Raw genomic sequence first — 18,411 nt, forward strand, 5'->3', positions numbered from 1 at the left:
AGCCCGCCGCCGTACAAATATCTTGCAAGGCAATCCCACTCGACCAGGCCCACGAAGAGGCCATGCCTCTCGTGGAGTGCGCTCTGACACCCAACGGGCACTGCATGCTCTGTTTCGACGCGGCTAGTCCCTTAGAACGCCCGCTGAACGAAACAAAGAGCTGCTCTGTCTGTCTGAAAACAGACGAGCGAGACACATAAGCTCGTAATGCCCTGACTGGGCAAAGGAGGCCCGCGTCTCTTTCCTCATCAGGGACCAGTAGGGCTGACAGGGAGATGACCTGCGCCCTAAACGGTGTGTTGAGGGATTTTGGAACATAACCGTGCTTAGGTTTGAGTATAACTTTTGAGTCATTACTAGGCCCAAATTCCATGCACGTCGCGCTCACAGAGAGCGCGTGTAAGTCCCCTATGCGCTTTACTGAAGCGAGAGCCAGCAGAAACACAGTCTTGAAAGACAGATGTTTCAGATCAATCGTCTGTAGAGGCTCGAATGGTCCACCTTTCATGGCTTCCAGTACCGTAGAAAGGTCCGATACGGGGACTGAGGGAGGTCTGGGTGGATTCAGTCTCTTAGCCCCTCTAAGGAAGCGGATGACTAAATCGTTCCTTCCTATTGACTGACCAAGCGTTGTTCTTGAGAACGCTGCTATAGCCGCCACATAAACTTTGAGCGTGGAAGGGGTCCTGCCCTTATCAAACAGCTCTTGTAGGAAGGAAAGCACCTCCGTCACTCCACAGTCTGTGAGTGACACGCCACGGGCTGTGCACTAGCCCGAAAACACTGACCATTTCGAGGAGTAGAGCCGTCTCGTAGACGGAGCTCTAGCCTGCGTGATCGTGTTTAATACTCACTTAGGGAGTTCAACATGTACCCGTTGATGGCCCAGACATGAAGGGACCACAATTCCGGGTGAGGATGCCAGATCGAGCCGTGGGCCTGAGAGAGGAGGTCTCTCCTCACTGGCACTGGCCACGGGGCAGTGCTCGCTAGCTGCATCACAACTGGGAACCAAGGTTGGTTTTCCCAGAACGGTGCTACAAGCAGCACTGAGCATCCTTCTTCCCTGATCCGCTCTATCACCTGAGGCAGGAGAGAGACGGGGGAAATGCATAGAGCGGGCGGCGGGGCCATACATGAGCCAGCGCGTCCCTGCTCTTGGAGAAAAATTCCGGACAGTGAGCGTTTTCTTGAGACGCGAACAGGTCTACTTCCGCTCTGCCGAATTTCTTCCACAGCAGTTGGACTGTCTGTGGGTGTAGAGACCATTCGCCTGCCGGAACATTGTTCCTGGACAGTCTGTCTGGTCCTATGTTTAGGAGCCCTGGCACGTGCGCTGCTCTCAGCGAGCGCAGGTTGCGCTGAGCCCATACCAGGAGGCGTTCTCTGGCGATTTATGTAGGACACCACAGACATGTTGTCCGAGCGGACCAGGACGTGGCGTCCTTTTATTTGGGGACAAAAACGCGCCAGCGCGTTGTCTACTGCCAGCATTTCGAGGCAGTTTATGTGCAGGAGCTTCTCCCGTTCTGACCACTGGCCGAAGAACGGTCTGCCCTCGAGCAGCGCTCCCCATCCCGAGGTGGATGCGTCCGTGGACACCACTCTCACCCTCGAGGAAGTCCCCAGGCTTACACCTGATTGGTACCAGTCGTCCGCTCTCCAAGGTTTCAGAGCTGTGACGCACTTCTGATTGACCTTGAGGCGAAGCAGACCGGATGCCCACGCTTGGCGTGGGACTTGCGCTTTCAGCCAAAACTGCAGCGGGCGCATGCGGAGCAGGCCCAGCTGGAGCACTGATGATGCTGAGGCCATGAGACCCAGCATCTTCTGAAATGTCTTGAGCGGGACAGATGCGCCGCAGCGGAACGAGTTCGCTGTACGCTGAATGTCTACCGCGCGCTGTGGTGATAGTCGCGCTATCATGGACAGCGAGTCCAACTGACTGGGGGACAGAGAGCTCTTCGCCCAATTGACACTGAGACCCAAATTCTCGAGGTGATCGAGTAAAATGGTCATGTGCTCTATGAGCACTGAGCGAGATTGCGCTAGAATCAGCCAATCGTCCAAATAGTTCAGTACTCGCATGCCCCTCATTCTGAGGGGTGCGAGCGCCGCATCCATGCACTTCGGAAATGTACGGGGTGCCAGGGATAAACCGAACGGCAGGACTGTGTACTGATGTGCCTGGCCCTCGAAGGCGAATCTCAAATATCGCCTGTGACGTGACGCTATCTGTATTTGAAAATAGGCGTCTTTCAGATATATTGACACGAACCAATCTCCTTGGCGAATCTGCGCGAGGAGTCTGTAGTATGGGTCTGAGACACCCGTCTTTTTTTGGTACCAGGAAGTATCTGCTGTATAGCCCTCCTTCGCTCTGAACTTGAGAGAGAGGCTCTATGGCCCCTTTGTTCAATAGTTTCGCCACTTCGGCTCGAAGTAAATGTGCTACTTCTGCTTTTACCGTGGTCTCGACGTGCGCCGTATAGCGGCGAGGGCGTCAGCGAAACTGTAGCGAATAGCCTCTTTTTATAATGTCCAGCACCCACTTCGAAACCCCGGGCAGCTTTGCCCATGCGTCTGCATGAATAGCTAGGGGTTGAATACGAAGCACGCTCCGTTCGCTCAGCGATGGAGAGGCTTCGGTGTGCTGTAACACAAGCGTCGCACTCGTGACATTTGAGGCATGGGGCGCGCTGATAACAGCGGGCAGATTGCCCGCGCTCGACTCCTCTGTGGCGGTCAACCGCGAGGGGGAGGGCTGGGTGAGTCCCGTAGGAACTGTCATGTCTATGTGTGGATGTGGGCGCGGGACAGCGGGCACATTTATCACACCGAAAGCATTGTTCGCTTGAGTGAAGCGAATGCACGCTGGTTTCGTTTTTACAGAAACCGTGAGACATGCATAACGTGGTGTTTGTGGGCACTGGGTAGTGGGCACATTTACCACGTTTGAAGCGCAACCGATCTGTGTGACAGGCTGTGCTTGTGTGTGTAGAGACGGGCACTGGGCAGTGGGCATTCTTACTACACATGAGACACCATCGGCCGTGGCCGGGACACCAGAAAATACACTCTCTTGGGGATTTATCCCGGGTAGCCGTGAAAACGGCATTTGTGTGCAGGCAAGCGGGCGACAGAACCGGCTTGTTGGCTGCAGAAAACACTGGAACAGTCACATTTGCTGGAACTGGACGAGCGAATAACTTTGGTGGGAGTCCGGCCGCAGCGGGACTCGAACACCGTCGTTTTCCTAGGCGTGCTAGGACGACTTCGGGGCCTCAGGCTTTACCACAATCCTAGAGCTGGAGCGCTTCGGGAGGAAGTGCTTCATAGCCTGTGACGCTTTCTGTACCTCTGCGAATCTCGCCGCAAAATCCTTGACGGAGGATCCAAAGAGGCCAGCGGGAGAAAGCGGGGCGTCGAGGAACGCGGTGCGCTCGGACTCGGCCATTTCTGAGAGCGTCAGCCACAGGTGTCTCTCGGTCACAGTGAGAGAGGCCATACTCCGTCCAATGGCCTGTGCTGCGGACTTAGTGGCACGGAGAGCGAGGTCCGTGGCGCTTCTTAGGTCCGGCACGCAGATCGCGTCAGGTCCTTTCTCATCCAGCTTTTGGAGGAGATCGGCCTGGAAGATCTGCAACGTGGCCATGGTGTGCAGCGCTGACGCAGCTTGCCCGGCGGCGGAGAAAGTGCGGCGGAGCAGGCTTGACGTCGTGCGGCAAGCTTTAGAGGGTAGGGCCAGCTTAGCGCGCCGTCCAGCGGAGGACGGACATAAGTGGGCTGCTATCGCCTCTTCGACCGGCGGCAGCGAAAGGTATCCCCTGTTCTTGGCATCGTCAACTGCAGAGAATGCCAAAGAAACAGCTGGACACACTCTAGCTGAATAGGACTTAGGAATAAGGAATTATGAATAGGAATAGTTCCAGGACTTAGAGACTTCTTCATGTAGCTCAGGAAGAAAGGGCGCTGGTTTGGACGCAGGCGAAGCGCGCTCCCCAGGCAGGAAAAAGCCATCCAGCCGGTTGTGAGCGGGCTGCTCGGGCGAAGACCACTCGAGGCCGAGGCTCGCCGCGGCCTGTGCGAGTATCCGCATGAGCTCCGTCTCGATGGACGCTCTCTTGCCTGACGATGTGCGGGCAGGGGGCGCGAGATCCTCAGAGCCCGCCCAATCCTCACTGCCTGATGCCAGGATAGAGCAGGAATCTTCCTCTCCCAGCAGGGCTTCCTCGTCAGCGATGGCGACGGAAGCGGTGGCAGACAGCGGCCGCTGTCCGTCAGGAAGAGAAGCTGACGAAGCCGGTGAAGCATGCGGGCGAACCGGCGAGCTTTGGCGGCTGGGGGAAGGTTCCGGGACCCGCTGGGCACGGCGCTTTTTACGGCGCGACACCGCGGCAGGCGGGGGAGCAGTCTCGGTGAAGAAAGCCAGGCGAGTCCTCAGAGTCGCCATGGGCATCAGCGAGCACGAGAGCTGCATGTTCCTCACCCAGGCAGGAAGCGCAGATAACATGGCGGTCCCCGTCGCTGAGTGTGGCTCTGCACGAGCCACAGGAAGGCATCTTGAAAAAGACGCTGCTCTTTTAGAATGTGTGTCGCGGCGGCGACACACACAGAGTACAGAGAATAAAAGGATATAAGCGCCGGAAAGCGCAGCAGGAAGGCAAGGAAGGCGGCGCGGCCAGCGACTTCAGTGACTCGTCCCGCTGAAGGTGCTCTCTCTCAGACGGCGCGGCTTCTTCTCCAGCTCCAGCGATGCGTGTGCTTCGCTTGAAGGATGAAAAATCAGATAATAGCTGCCTGCGAGCGGTATTTATAGGCCTAGACCACGCCCGTTTCGGCGGGATGTGACGCAGCGGGCGCGAAGCACCCTCATTGGGTCTGGCGTCACGCCAGGCCTCGCTCGATAGGCTGCTGCAGTTGCCGCAGAACAGCCAATAGGCGCGCGAGCTGCCTCGCCTATGTCTGTATGCTGCCGCAACGCGTTTTGCATTATTACAAAATTAAGGATAATTTTTGGCTTCAATATCTCGCGGAAAAAGGATTTTCCCCTAGCGTAAGATATCTTACGCAGTACGAGAGACCTCTCGTAAGAGAACAGCCTAGCTTACACTGCCTTTTCTTGTGAACAAAAACTGTTCTTATAAGACAGGGTTCATGTAAACAGAAGAACAATTATTTTGCAGTAACCTGCTGTCAGTTAATATAAACCATATGTTGTTTAAAAAATAAATGTAGCCAATGTGTACACAAAAAAAAAAGAAAAAATGCAAATGGTTTTAAAGGATTAAAACTGTTTTAATACTTTTGTAAAACTGCTCATCTGTATGTAAAAGAATATTTAATTTTTCTTTTCTTTTTTTCTTTTTTCTTTTTTTGCTGAAGTGAAACCGAAATTACCCAATGCTCTGCCTTACAGGAATAAACCTGATTTACTGGAAAATACATTTACCTCAGGGGAGAGGCTGATTTGCGTCAATGGAAAATAAATACATTTACTTGTATGGACATGTTTGCTTATTTGGGCATGTTTGCTCATGTTCAAAAGCACAAACATGCAGGTATGCTAAAGCAGTATTTTTAAAAAGAGTAATGTATTTGTTTTCAAGTTAATGAACATTGGCTACATCCTTATGGAACAGACATATATGGGAATATACTGCAAAATATAATATGATACATTACATAATACATTTCCATATATGTGAAACTACAGTGCTTATATTTTTCAATATACTCCAACATATGCATTGACCATGTATGACTCTATATTAATGAATATAACATTTATAAATGAAGACAAAAATAGCATTGCATGTTATATTCACAAAATTGTATCCTTATTGTAAAATAGTGTGTGAGAGAGAGAGAGACAAAGAGAGAGATTCTACAAGAGAGAGATTACAACTAGTCAGAAATCCTTTGGATTACATTGAAAATGAATATACTGTAAATGAACAGTGCTCAAAATCGACACTCAGAGGCTGTTTTCCCGATCACACCCTATACCCTCATTCACTATTCCCTACATTAGTTCACTAATATAGTCCCCTTGACAGAGTGAATGAAAATAAGTGAGTGAATTGAGACACTGATGAACACCTGATAAGCAGAATCACTGAAGGACAGAGAAACAAGAACAGAAAAAAGAGAAACACAAGAACTACAACTGACTTCCAGCAACACTGAGTGTGAAACCAGTTTACAAACCAGTTTGACTTTTGTACAAAAGTTATTGTTGAGAATTAACAGATATTTCATTGTTGATGTTTTATTGAAAATAATAAAGTTATTATCACCATGATGGAGATCAGTATTTGTTTTAGTTGGGCTCTTGAACCATTAACTTTATTATATCAGTTTTTCTCTGACTGCTTTAACTATGCGGTTATAAAACACCTTTGTTATGGCAAGAAAAAGTCAAGAGAAAGATAAGGTGTTTATGACTGATGTGATGATTACATAATCATCCTGGACATGTCTGCTTCTCTGATCTTCTCTGATGTAAAAGCTTTGGATTTATGGGTTTTTCGTATTAATCACATCTTTTAATCTATAATGTGAAATACAGCAATGTTTCTGTAATTAGTTATTCTGAAGAATATTGACATAATATATAGTGTTTTAAAAATGTTGGACTCCTGCTTAACTCAGACACACACAGATATCAACAATCAGCACATGAATCTCAACAATGGTGACAATAAAAACTTTCATGTCGCAATGCATGCTGGGTTCCAGGATTGTATAAAACTCCAAGCATGCACTCCTGCATGAATAAATAAATACAAATAAATTATTGCCACCATTGATGAGAGACATATGCAGAATTTTTATATTTCTGTGTTTCTACAAGACATTGTAGCTCTGTTTCTTTTTTAGGCTGTTAATTATATGTTAAAAAAATATCATTGTAATTTATTACAATGGTTTCACAGTGGTGGTTATATAATAGAGTTGTGACGTTCGCGAACGAACCGATTCTTTTGAACGGCTCATAAACATGAACGATGGGAGCCGAGTCGCGGCTGGAGGGGAGCCGTTTTTTCTGTCGTTCTTTTTTTCCTATGCGTGTTTCACACAGATGCACACAAATTAGCTCCTCCGCGAGACAGAACAGTTATAGGGGACGCACATGGCACCCTTTAGCGTCAATATGAGACGCAGATAGTCTATCTGCGTCTCATATTGACGCTAAAGGGTGCCATGTGCGTTCGATGTAGACGAAACGTCAAAAGCGTCAGTATATGACGACTTGGGATGATAATGCGTTGGCCGAACAGCATGATGATAGTTGTGCACGCATCCTTCACGTGAGTACTCCAGTGGAAAAAACCCTGCGTGCCTCTGTCATTGGGTAGGAGCGGAGCCATGACTTGTGCACGCTGCCGTCACATGCTTACTCCAGTTTAAAAAATAAAAATAAAAACACGTGCGAGTGCCTCTCTGTCTCAGTGCCAATGTCAGTAATAGCGGGTCGTTAGGTATTGTGTGAATAACATAAGTCAACGTAGCTTTACACATACACACACTTTGTACTAAAGGTAAATCCAAAATAGTGATGTCACTGTCTAAGCAGAGGGATGTTGTGCAACCCTATGGAATATAGTCCACACACGACAAATGAGGTAATAATCAATATTTCAGAATAATTCAAACTCAGATATTGGTGTGTGATATCTGAGTTTGAATTATTTGACTACAAATCTCACCTCATAATTCCTCCCAGTGATTATTTCCAGGATAAACTGAGATGCCCCCAAGCTGGCTTCTTAAAACTGACTAAATATTTAAAAAGAGCCAAAAGAGCCGTTCTTTTGAACGGCTCTTTGAAAGGAACGGATCGCCAAGATCCGGATCCCCTCAAAGAGCCATAAATCCCTTCACTATTATATAACACTTTAATACAGAATTTAAAACTGAAAGAGATTTAGTGTATGAACAGGCTATACGATGATCTTTTCATCATAATCAGTATAACTGCAATCATTCATATACTGTGTGTGCACAGATGCAAAGACACAGTTCATTCAGACAGTGAAATACTAATGTTAAATAGTCAAGGGTCAGCATCCCAACTAAAGCAAACACTGATCTCCATCATGGTAACTTCAAACCAAACATTTTCAATTAAACACCTCAATAACAACTTCTGTAGATGTATGACAGAAATAAAGTCATACTGTTAATAATAAGTGTAATAATGTGTAATGGCTGGAAGTCAGTTAGTTCTTGTGTTTCTCTATTTTCTGTTCGTGTGTTCCTCTTTCCTTCAGTGATTCTGCTTGTTAACAGCAGGTGTTCATCACTAATGCTCAACAATCACTTATTTCACTTATTAACTTATTATTCAACATATTCACGTAATTATCTCACTGCAACACTGCCAATGTTACTTTTTACTCTTTGTACTTCACACAACAGCTGTTTGTGCGAACACAGACCTGAGAGTTGATTACCAAACTCGATGGAGGAGTTTAAGATTTCCTATAATTACAGATAAGATGAGATTTTGTAAGATATGATAAGAATCCTAAATCAGATTAAGATTTGCTTCTGTAATACGAATTTGGGAAAAATCCTAAATTAACTGATCTTAACTTAAGACTTAAGATATCCTCATGATACTGTATATCAGACGGCTCACTGGAAAATATCTTTGTTCCCTATAACTGTGCAAGCATGCAAGATATAATAGTTTCCCCTATGTGGAAATATTGTCAGAGAATAATAGCCAATAAAAAAAAAAAAAAACTTACTTGATGCTGGCTGTGTTAATGGCTTGTAACCTCAGATTTGACCAACTTCGATTTGCTGCTCACAGGTGAAGAGACGACTGAAATATATGCGTATCAAATTAAAGCACCTCCTACTCTTTTCTCACACAAAGACAAACAGCCTGGCTTACACTGCCTTTTCTTGTGAACAAAAACTGTTCTTATAAGACAGGGTTCATGTAAACAGAAGAACAATTATTTTGCAGTAACCTGCTGTCAGAATAAATGTATCCAATGTGTACACAAAAAAAAAAGAAAAAATGCAAATGGTTTTAAAGGATTAAAACTGTTTTAAATACTTTTGTAAAACTGTTCATCTGTATGTAAAAGAATATTTAATTTTTCTTTTCTTTTTTCTTTTTTTCTTTTTTTTTGCTGAAGTGAAACCGAAATTACCCAATGCTCTGCCTTACAGGAATAAACCTGATTTACTGGAAAATACATTTACCTCAGGGGAGAGGCTGATTTGCGTCAATGGAAAATAAATACATTTACTTGTATGGACATGTTTGCTTATTTGGGCATGTTTGCTCATGTTCAAAAGCACAAACATGCAGGTATGCTAAAGCAGTATTTTTAAAAAGAGTAATGTATTTGTTTTCAAGTTAATGAACATTGGCTACATCCTTATGGAACAGACATATATGGGAATATACTGCAAAATATAATATTGTAACAATTGGCCTAATCGGTAGCGTTACAAGAATAAAAATGGGGTCAGATTAAACTGTGTCAGTTTGTTAAATGTTTTAAAAGATGAGACCACAACAGAAATAAAGTGAATAAATGACGTGTATTTACAATCTCTTCCGGGAACTTAAAACAACACAATACAACAAAGAAGTAGTGATGTTACGTCTGACACCGACGCTCCGAAGCTTGCTTCAAACTCGAACGGTCCTTGCAATGAACCACTGCTTCGGAGCTTGTATCATTACGTCACTAGTCACGTGAAAATGACTTCTGAAGCAAACACACTGGTTCACTCCTGTAGTGAACCACCTTTGACAGCCCAATCCAGTGTTGACAGGTTTGAAACCTGGCGGCTGTATTTCTTATAAAAGTGAAGCCAAACCATGGCAACAGTAGTCGGTGTCAGGTCAGTAGTCGGTGTCTCTAAAGCTGGTGAAATTGTTTAAAAAAAAAAAGATATCACCTTTCACCAAAGACAAAGAAAATAATATTTCTGAATAAAAACCATACCATTTAATGAACACTTTGTCTAAGCCTTCTGCATGTACTCAAAGCACACCCTCTGCCACATTTTTTTATTATTAATTAGAGAACATATGAACATTGTTACATAAAAATATGCATCAAAGACAGAAACTTCAAAAACCCTCTGCTACATTATACAAGTACAACCAGTTACACAAGCACATCCTTTTCAACATACCTGTACAAAAATATCAGTCCCACCAGTTAACAAGTTAAGAGTTCTGCTTCCCACAGCTAAACAAGATAAAGCTTTCACACATGATACTGCCCTGCAAAAAAAAAAAAAAAAAACTATAAAAACCATTACCGAAATTCTATTGGATTTAATGGTTTTCATGAGAATTTTATTGGTTGTAATGGGAATTATAGTGGTCTCTGTGGGTCTCTACTGATATGTGTTGGGTTCTATTGGTGGGGGCATTAAATCCTAATGGAATATGTCCCAAACACACTACAAAAAAGAATTCTGTAGTGGTTTAAATGGTAAAAGCCAATGGTTCCTATTGGTATTTTAATAGAAACCATTAGTATTTCTGTGATGGTTTCCAACTTTTTTTAAGCTGGTCTGATCTTCTGTCCTTGTCTAAAGAAATAATTACACACACACATCATGCTTAATGTTTTATTATCAAGGTGAACACATGAAATTCATCAGTATCTGTAAAATTCACCTACATAAATGAGTTTCACAGCACTAACACTGTTTCAGCTTTGATCGCCTCGGTAAACACGTAATAAACGGGCCGTTAACATATAAGCCTATTTGCATTTTATGGTTGTCAGCTTTGTTGCATTACATTTACTTCACCAGGAGATGGTGCTGCAATTTATATATGAATGAAGCTTCGAGTAATGAACCATTTTCGACACAATTGTATCAGAAAGCAATATTCGAAACGCTTCATTTGGCCATCACTACAAAGAAGCCTTAGGCTGTTAAAAGCATAGTCCATTGGTTCCATACCATAAAACAGTCCTTAAGAGCCCTTGCGTGCTGTAAGTCCCAATGTGTAAGTGTCCACCGGTGTATATACAATCCAACTGTACTGATAATCCAATGAAAAGTGATGTGGTTGGCTGGAATGGTAAATCCTTAAAATAAACTCCTCAATCCAGCATTGGTCCTCTTGACAGAGACCCCCTTTTGTTTGCCATGCTGCTTCCTTTATGCTGGCTATTTCCTGTTTCCTGTCATGTGATTGCTCACATGACAGGCAGATCCATAATCATTTAAAGACATACACACATAAAACAGATAAGAGGAATAAAATGGACTAAAATGACCAAGACAACATGTAAACCTATTAAAACTCTAATATACATAAAATCATTATAATACATAGAGTGGTTAAAACATGCGTCATGTGTGACAGTGTCACAATATGATACATTACATAATACATTTCCATATATGTGAAACTACAGTGCTTATATTTTTCAATATACTCCAACATATGCATTGACCATGTATGACTCTATATTAATGAATATAACATATTTATAAATGAAGACAAAAATAGCATTGCATGTTATATTCACAAAATTGTATCCTTATTGTAAAATAGTGTGTGAGAGAGAGAGACAGAGAGAGAGATTCTACAAGAGAGAGATTACAACTAGTCAGAAATCCTTTGGATTACATTGAAAATTCTATAAAATGTTGTGTTGTGCAAAGACAGTATCAATCTGAGTTGTTTTCTAAGGTCAATGTTTGCAAGCTCTTAGAAGTTAAAAATCTGACACTTGAGAACTGAAATTGTGGATGTGTGGAAGTAATGTATAATAAGTTAAATATTATAATAATTATTGATGTAATTAAGATTATTGATGTCTTTTTTATTAGATTCTGGATAAGATTAAATATCAAGTAATGTTTCTTTTGGCAAACATATTTTATTAAATCCATACATTTTTGTTTGTTAAAAACAAAACTTTTTTTTAATTTTTTTTTTTTAATGAGAAACAATTGTTTAATTGTTAATCAAGGTTGGAGAACCAAAGTGAAGCCTTATTTCAAAAACATGATCAAACATAAAACAAAGGCATGGCATGAAACTCAAACATGAACATGAACACACCTAACAGTGGTAACAGGAAACAATATTTGACAAGGACACATGGCAAACATGAGGGCTTAAAAACACACAAGACTAATGTGTTCAATGAAACAATAAACCCATGACAACATGACAGCACAGAACACACACTGTTACCCCTTGCTGTAAAAAAAGGCCTAATTCTGACAATATCATACCATTTTTCATTAAAACAGTAATATACCGTAGAAAACAAAAATAGCCTACAGGAATATACTGTAAATGAACAGTGCTCAAAATCGACACTCAAAGGCTGTTTTCCCAATCACACCCCATACCCTCATTCACTATTCCCTACATTAGTTCACTAATGTAGTCCCCTTGACAGAGTGAATGAAAATAAGTGAGTGAATTGAGACACTGATGAACACCTGATAAGCAGAATCACTGAAGGACAGAGAAACAAGAACAGAAAAAAGAGAAACACAAGAACTACAACTGACTTCCAGCAACACTGAGTGTGAAACCAGTTTACAAACCAGTTTAACATTATTTATTTTGTACAAAAGTTATTGTTGAGAATTAACAGATATTTCATTGTTGATGTTTTATTGAAAATAATAAAGTTATTATCACCATGATGGAGATCAGTATTTGTTTTAGTTGGGCTCTTGAACCATTGACTTTATTATGTCAGTTTTTCTCTGACTGCTTTAACTATGCAGTTATAAAACACCTTTGTTATGGCAAGAAAAAGTCAAGAGAAAGATAAGGTGTTTATGACTGATGTGATGAGTATATAATCATCCTGGACATGTCTGCTTCTCTGATCTTCTCTGATGTAAAAGCTTTGGATTTATGGGTTTTTCATATTAATCATATCTATAATGTGAAATACAGCAATGTTTCTGTATTTAGTTATTCTGAAGAATATTGAAATAATATATAGTGTTTTAAAACTTTTTGAACTCCTGCTTAACTCAGACACAAACAGACATCAACAATCAGCACATGAATCTCAACAATGGTGACAATAAAAACTTTCATGTCGCAATGCATGCTGGGTTCCAGGATTGTATAAAACTCCCAGCATGCACTCCTGCATGAATAAATAAATACAAATAAATTATTGCCACCATTGATGAGAGACATATGCAGATTTTTGATATTTCTGTGTTTCTACAAGACATTGTAGCTCGGTTTCTTTTTTAGGCTGTTAATTATGTGTTAAAAAAATTAGCATTGTAATTTATTACTATGGTTTCACAGTGGTGGTAATATAACACTTTAATACAGAATAAAAAACTGAAAGAGATTTAGTGTATGAACAGTCTATATGATGATTTTTTCATCATAATCAGTATATCTGCAATCATTCATAAACTGTGTGTGCACAGATGCAAAGACACAGTTCATTCAGCCAGTGAAATACTAATGTTAAATAGTCAAGGGTCAGCATCCCAACTAAAGCAAACACTGATCTCCATCATGGTAACTTCAAACCAAATATTTTCAATTAAACACCTCAATAACAACTTCTGTAGATGTATGACAGAAATAAGCTAATACTGTTAATAATGAGTGGTATTCGCCGCTGCGACACTCACACTTATCTCCTCTAAAAGAGCATGAGCGTCTTTTTCAAGATGCCTCGTTCATCCTGCGGCTCATGCCGAGCTCCACTCAGCGACGGGGACCACCATGTCATCTGTGTTTCCTGCCTGGGTGAGGATCACACAGCTATCGCGCTCGCCGAGGGCGGCTGCCCTCATTGCGATCTTATCAACTCGGAGCGCTCCGCGTTTCTCGACGCCCCCGTCTCCCCCGCTGGCCTCTTCGGATCTTCTGTCAAGGACTTCGCAGACAGATTCGCCGAGGTTCAAAAGACATCGCAGGCCATGAAACATTTCCTGCCCAAGCGCTCGAGCTCCGCAGCAGGTCGCTCAAAACAGCCGTCTGCTCGCAGCTCCCAGCCGCAACCCTCAGCTGCCGCCGCCCCACAGCGCCGACAGACCAGGGATCAGAGACCGCGCTCTCGCTCCGCCGCCCGCCGCCCCCAGCCGCGTGGGCCATGGCCGAAGATTGAGTTAAAGCCCGAGGCCTCTAAGTCTTCCTAGCCAGTTTACGGAAGCGACGGTGTTCAAGTCCCGCTGCGGCCGGATTTCCACCAAAGATTTTTGCTCGTTCAGTTCCAGTAATTGCGACTGTTCCAGCTTATTCAGCAGTAAACAAGTCGGCAGTACAGCCCGCTTGCCTGCACACAAACAGCGTTTTTACGGCGACCCAGATAAATCCCAAAAAGAGTGTATTTTCTGGTATTCCGGCCACGGCCGATGGTGTTATGAGTGTAGTAAAAATGCCCACTGCCCAGTGCCCATTCCTACACACAGACACGGCCCGCCACACACGGCCCGCACAAATGAAATCGACTTATGTCGGTTGTGCACCAAATGTAGTGATTGTGCCCACGTCCCAGTGCCCGCAAACACTACACGCTACATGTCTCACGGTTTCTGTAAAAACAAAACCAACGCACATACAGTCTGCACAAACAGACGGTGTTCTCAGCGTTATGCATGGGCCCGTTGTCCCGCGCCCGCATTCGCTCACAGACATATTAAACCCCACGGGGCTCACCACGCTCGCTCTCTCTCAGCACACAGCTGCAGGAGAACTGAGCGCGGGCAGGCTGCCCGCTGTGATCAGCGCGCCCCCAGTCTCGCACGCTGCAAACGCGGCGCTCATGTTACAGCACACTGTTGCTCTCCGCGCGCCACTTGGCCGCGATCAGAGCCCAGATATCATTCAACCCCTAGCCACTCACGCGAAAGCGTGGGCAGAGCTCTCCGGGGTATCGAAGTGGGTGCTGAGCATTATAGAAAGAGGCTATTCGCTACAGTTTGGTCGACGCCCGCAACGCAAAGCGGCGCGAATCGAAACTACGGTGAAAAAGGAAGTAGCACACCTACTTCGAGCCGAAATAGCGAAGTTACTGAGCAAAGGGACTATAGAACCCTTATCACAAGCTCAGAGCGAAGGGGGCATGTACAGCAGATATTTTCTGGTACCCAAGAAAGACGGGGGTCTCAGACCCATTCTAGATCTAAGACGACTAAACAAAGCACTTCTGAAACGACGGTTCAGAATGCTCACGACCAGGAAAATCCTCTCGCAAATTTGCCAAGGGGACTGGTTCATGTCGATAGATCTGAAAGACGCCTATTTTCAAATACAAATAGCGTCACGTCACAGGCGATTTTTGAGATTCGCCTTCGAGGGCCAGGCATATCAGTACACAGTCCTTCCATTTGGCCTTTCCCTGGCACCTCGCGTATTCACGATGTGCATGGATGCAGCGCTCACACCCCTCAGGCTCCGAGGCATACGAGTGCTGAATTATTTGGACGATTGGCTGGTTCTAGCTCGATCACAGTCGGAGCTCATAGAACACAGGACCATATTACTCGATCACCTCGAGAATTTAGGTCTCACAGTCAATTGGGCGAAGAGTTCGCTGTCTCCCAGTCAGAAAATATCTTTTCTGGGCACAGATCTGGACTCGCTGTCTATGACAGCACAGCTGTCGCCGCAGCGCAGACTAAGCATTCAGCGCATGACAGAAATTTTTCGCCACGGCGCTTTGGTCCTGCTCAAAAAAATTTCAAAGGATGCTGGGTCTCATAGCTTCAGCATCCTCAGTGCTTCAGCTGGGTCTGCTTCGCATGCGCCCGCTGCAGTACTGGCTGAAAGCGCGCGCGCCGCGCAGAGCTTGGACCTCCGGTCTCGCGCGCCTCAAGGTCGATCAGAAATGCGTCACAGCTCTGAAACCTTGGACAGTGACCGACTGGTACCGGTCAGGTGTAAGCCTGGGGACTTCCTCGAGCGTGAAGGTGGTGTCTACGGACGCCTCAACCTCGGGATGGGGAGTGCTGCTCGAGGGCAGACCGTTATTCGGCCAGTGGTCGGAACGGGAAAAGCTTCTGCATATAAACTGCCTGGAAATGATGGCAGTCGACAACGCGCTGAGGCGTTTTTGTCCCCAGATAAAAAGACACCACGTCTTGGTCCGTTCGGACAACATGTCAGTGGTGGCTTATATAAATCACCAAGGAGGTATCAGATCCAGAATCCTTCACAGGCTGACGGAACGCCTCCTGGTCTGGGCTCAGCACAATCTGCGCTCGCTCAGGGCAGCGCATGTGCCCGGCCATCTGAATTATAACCTTTATTTTACCAGGAAAGAAGCACATTGAGATTAAGAATCTCTTTTACAAGAGCGTCCTGGCCAAGACTGCAGACACAGCACGTTTGAGTTTAACAAACATCCAACGATACATACACATACACACACAAGCAAATCCAATCAAATTTCAATATCACTACATAGCTAGCTAAAACATCTACAGCCCGATGTTTCCTTCTCCAAATCATTTAAAAATACTTTAAAAGTGTCCAATGAAACCAGTTTCTTCAGTTTCAATGTACTTTGTAAACAATTCCAGGCAGAGGGAGCAGCAAATTTAAATGCCTTTTTCCCAAATTCTGTACGTGCCACTGGAACAGACAGTAATAATAATTCCTGTGACCGAAGGCTATAGCTACATGCATACTTTTTACAAATGTATGTACAAAGATATGAAGGAAGAAAACCGAGAATAGATTTGTAAATAAAAACATGCCAGTGTTTTTGTCTTCGGATGGACAACGCAGACCAGCCAACCCGAGCATACAACACACAATGATGAGTGAGGGTTTTAAGATTTGTTATGAACCTCAGTGCACCATGATAAACAGTGTCTAAAGCATGTAAACACTTTGAAGATGCATGCATATATATAACATCACCGTAGTCCAGTACAGACATAAAAGTCGCTGCAACAAGCCTCTTTTTTGCCTCAAAGGAAAGACAGGATTTGATTCTAAAGTAAAAACCCAATTTTACTTTCAATCTTTTCACCAGTTGCTGGACATGAGGGCCAAAGGAGAGAGCGTCATCAATTAAAATCCCCAGATACCTATACTGAGACACAAACTCAATTTCTGAACCTTGGGACAGAAATTCCCAATGTGGGACCAGACAGACTGTCCAGAAACAATCTGCCGACAGGAGAATGGTCTTTACATCCACGGACAGTCAAAATGCTATGGAGGACATTTGGCAGAGCAGAAATAGACCTATTTGCGTCTCAAGAGAACGCTCATTGTCAGGAATTCTTCTCCAAGAGCAGGGATGCGCTGGCTCACGTCTGGCCCCGCTGCCCGCTCTATGCGTTTCCCCCTGTCACGCTCCTACCCCAGGTGTTAGAGCGAATCAGGGAGAGCGGATGCCCAGTGCTACTCGTCGCCCCATTTTGGACAAACCAAGTCTGGTTTCCAGTCCTGATGCAGCTGACGAGGACCGCCCCGTGGCCGATACCGGTGAGGAGGGATCTCCTCTCGCAGGCGAACGGCTCGATCTGGCATCCTCGCCCGGAGCTTTGGTCCCTACATGTGTGGGCCATCAACGGGTACCCGCTAACCTCCCAGCGGGAGTGTTAAACACGATCACGCAGGCTAGAGCTCCATCTACGAGGCGGCTCTATTCCTCAAAATGGTCTGTGTTCACTAGCTGGTGTACAGCGAGTGGCACTTCACCCTCACGCTGTGGGGTGCCGGAGGTTCTCTCCTTTTTACAAGAGCTTCTGGATAAGGGCAGAACCCCATCCACGCTCAAAGTTTATGTGGCGGCCATAGCAGCGTTCGCTGAACCACCGCTTGGCCAGTCATTAGGAAGGAACGATCTGGTAATTCGCTTCCTTAGAGGAGCTAAGAGGCTGAACCCTCCCAGACCACCCTCAGTTCCCGTTTGGGACCTTTCCACGGTTCTGGAAGCCATGAAAGGTGCCCCATTCGAGCCAATACAGTCAATAGACCTGAAACTCTTGTCTTTCAAAACAGTGTTTCTTCTGGCTCTCGCTTCAGTGAAGCGCATAGGGGATTTGCAAGCGCTCTCAGTGAGCGCGACGTGTATGGAGTTTGGGCCGAATGACTCGAGAGTCATACTCAAACCAAAGCACGGATATGTTCCAAAATCCCTCAACACACCGTTTAGGGCACAGGTTAATTCCCTGTCGGCCCTGCCGGTATCTGAGGAGGAAGGGGACGCAGGCTTCCTTTGCCCGGTCAGGGCGTTAAGAGCCTATGTGTCTCGCTCATCTGTTTTCAGACAGACGGAGCAGCTCTTTGTTTTGTTCAGCGGACGTTCTAAGGGACTAGCTGCATCAAAACAGAGTCTATCCAGATGGATAGTTGATGCTATAGCGCTAGCTTACACATCCAAGGGCCTGCAATGCCCGATAGGTGTCAAAGCGCACTCCACAAGAGGCATGGCCTCGTCGTGG

General features: G+C 44.9%; 1 protein-coding gene across 3 annotated transcripts in view; it reads right to left on the minus strand.

Annotated features, from left to right (window-relative positions):
- LOC309493802 (GTPase IMAP family member 9-like) overlaps window positions 1–11,131 on the minus strand; it is a 46,544-nt gene extending 35,413 nt beyond the window's left edge. For 2 of the 3 annotated variants that reach the window (XM_082163052.1, XM_082163054.1), the window contains exon 1: window positions 8,760–8,815. The gene's annotated coding sequence lies outside the window, so the exon portion shown is untranslated. Of the gene's footprint in view, window positions 1–8,759; window positions 8,816–10,959 lie in introns of those variants that run through there. The other variant, XM_082163053.1, reaches the window with a different exon arrangement.
- Window positions 11,132–18,411: the final 7,280 nt, after the last annotated feature.

Source organism: Leuciscus leuciscus (genome assembly GCF_965113295.1).
Source record: "Leuciscus leuciscus genome assembly, chromosome: 3".
Lineage (NCBI taxonomy): Eukaryota > Metazoa > Chordata > Actinopteri > Cypriniformes > Leuciscidae > Leuciscus > Leuciscus leuciscus.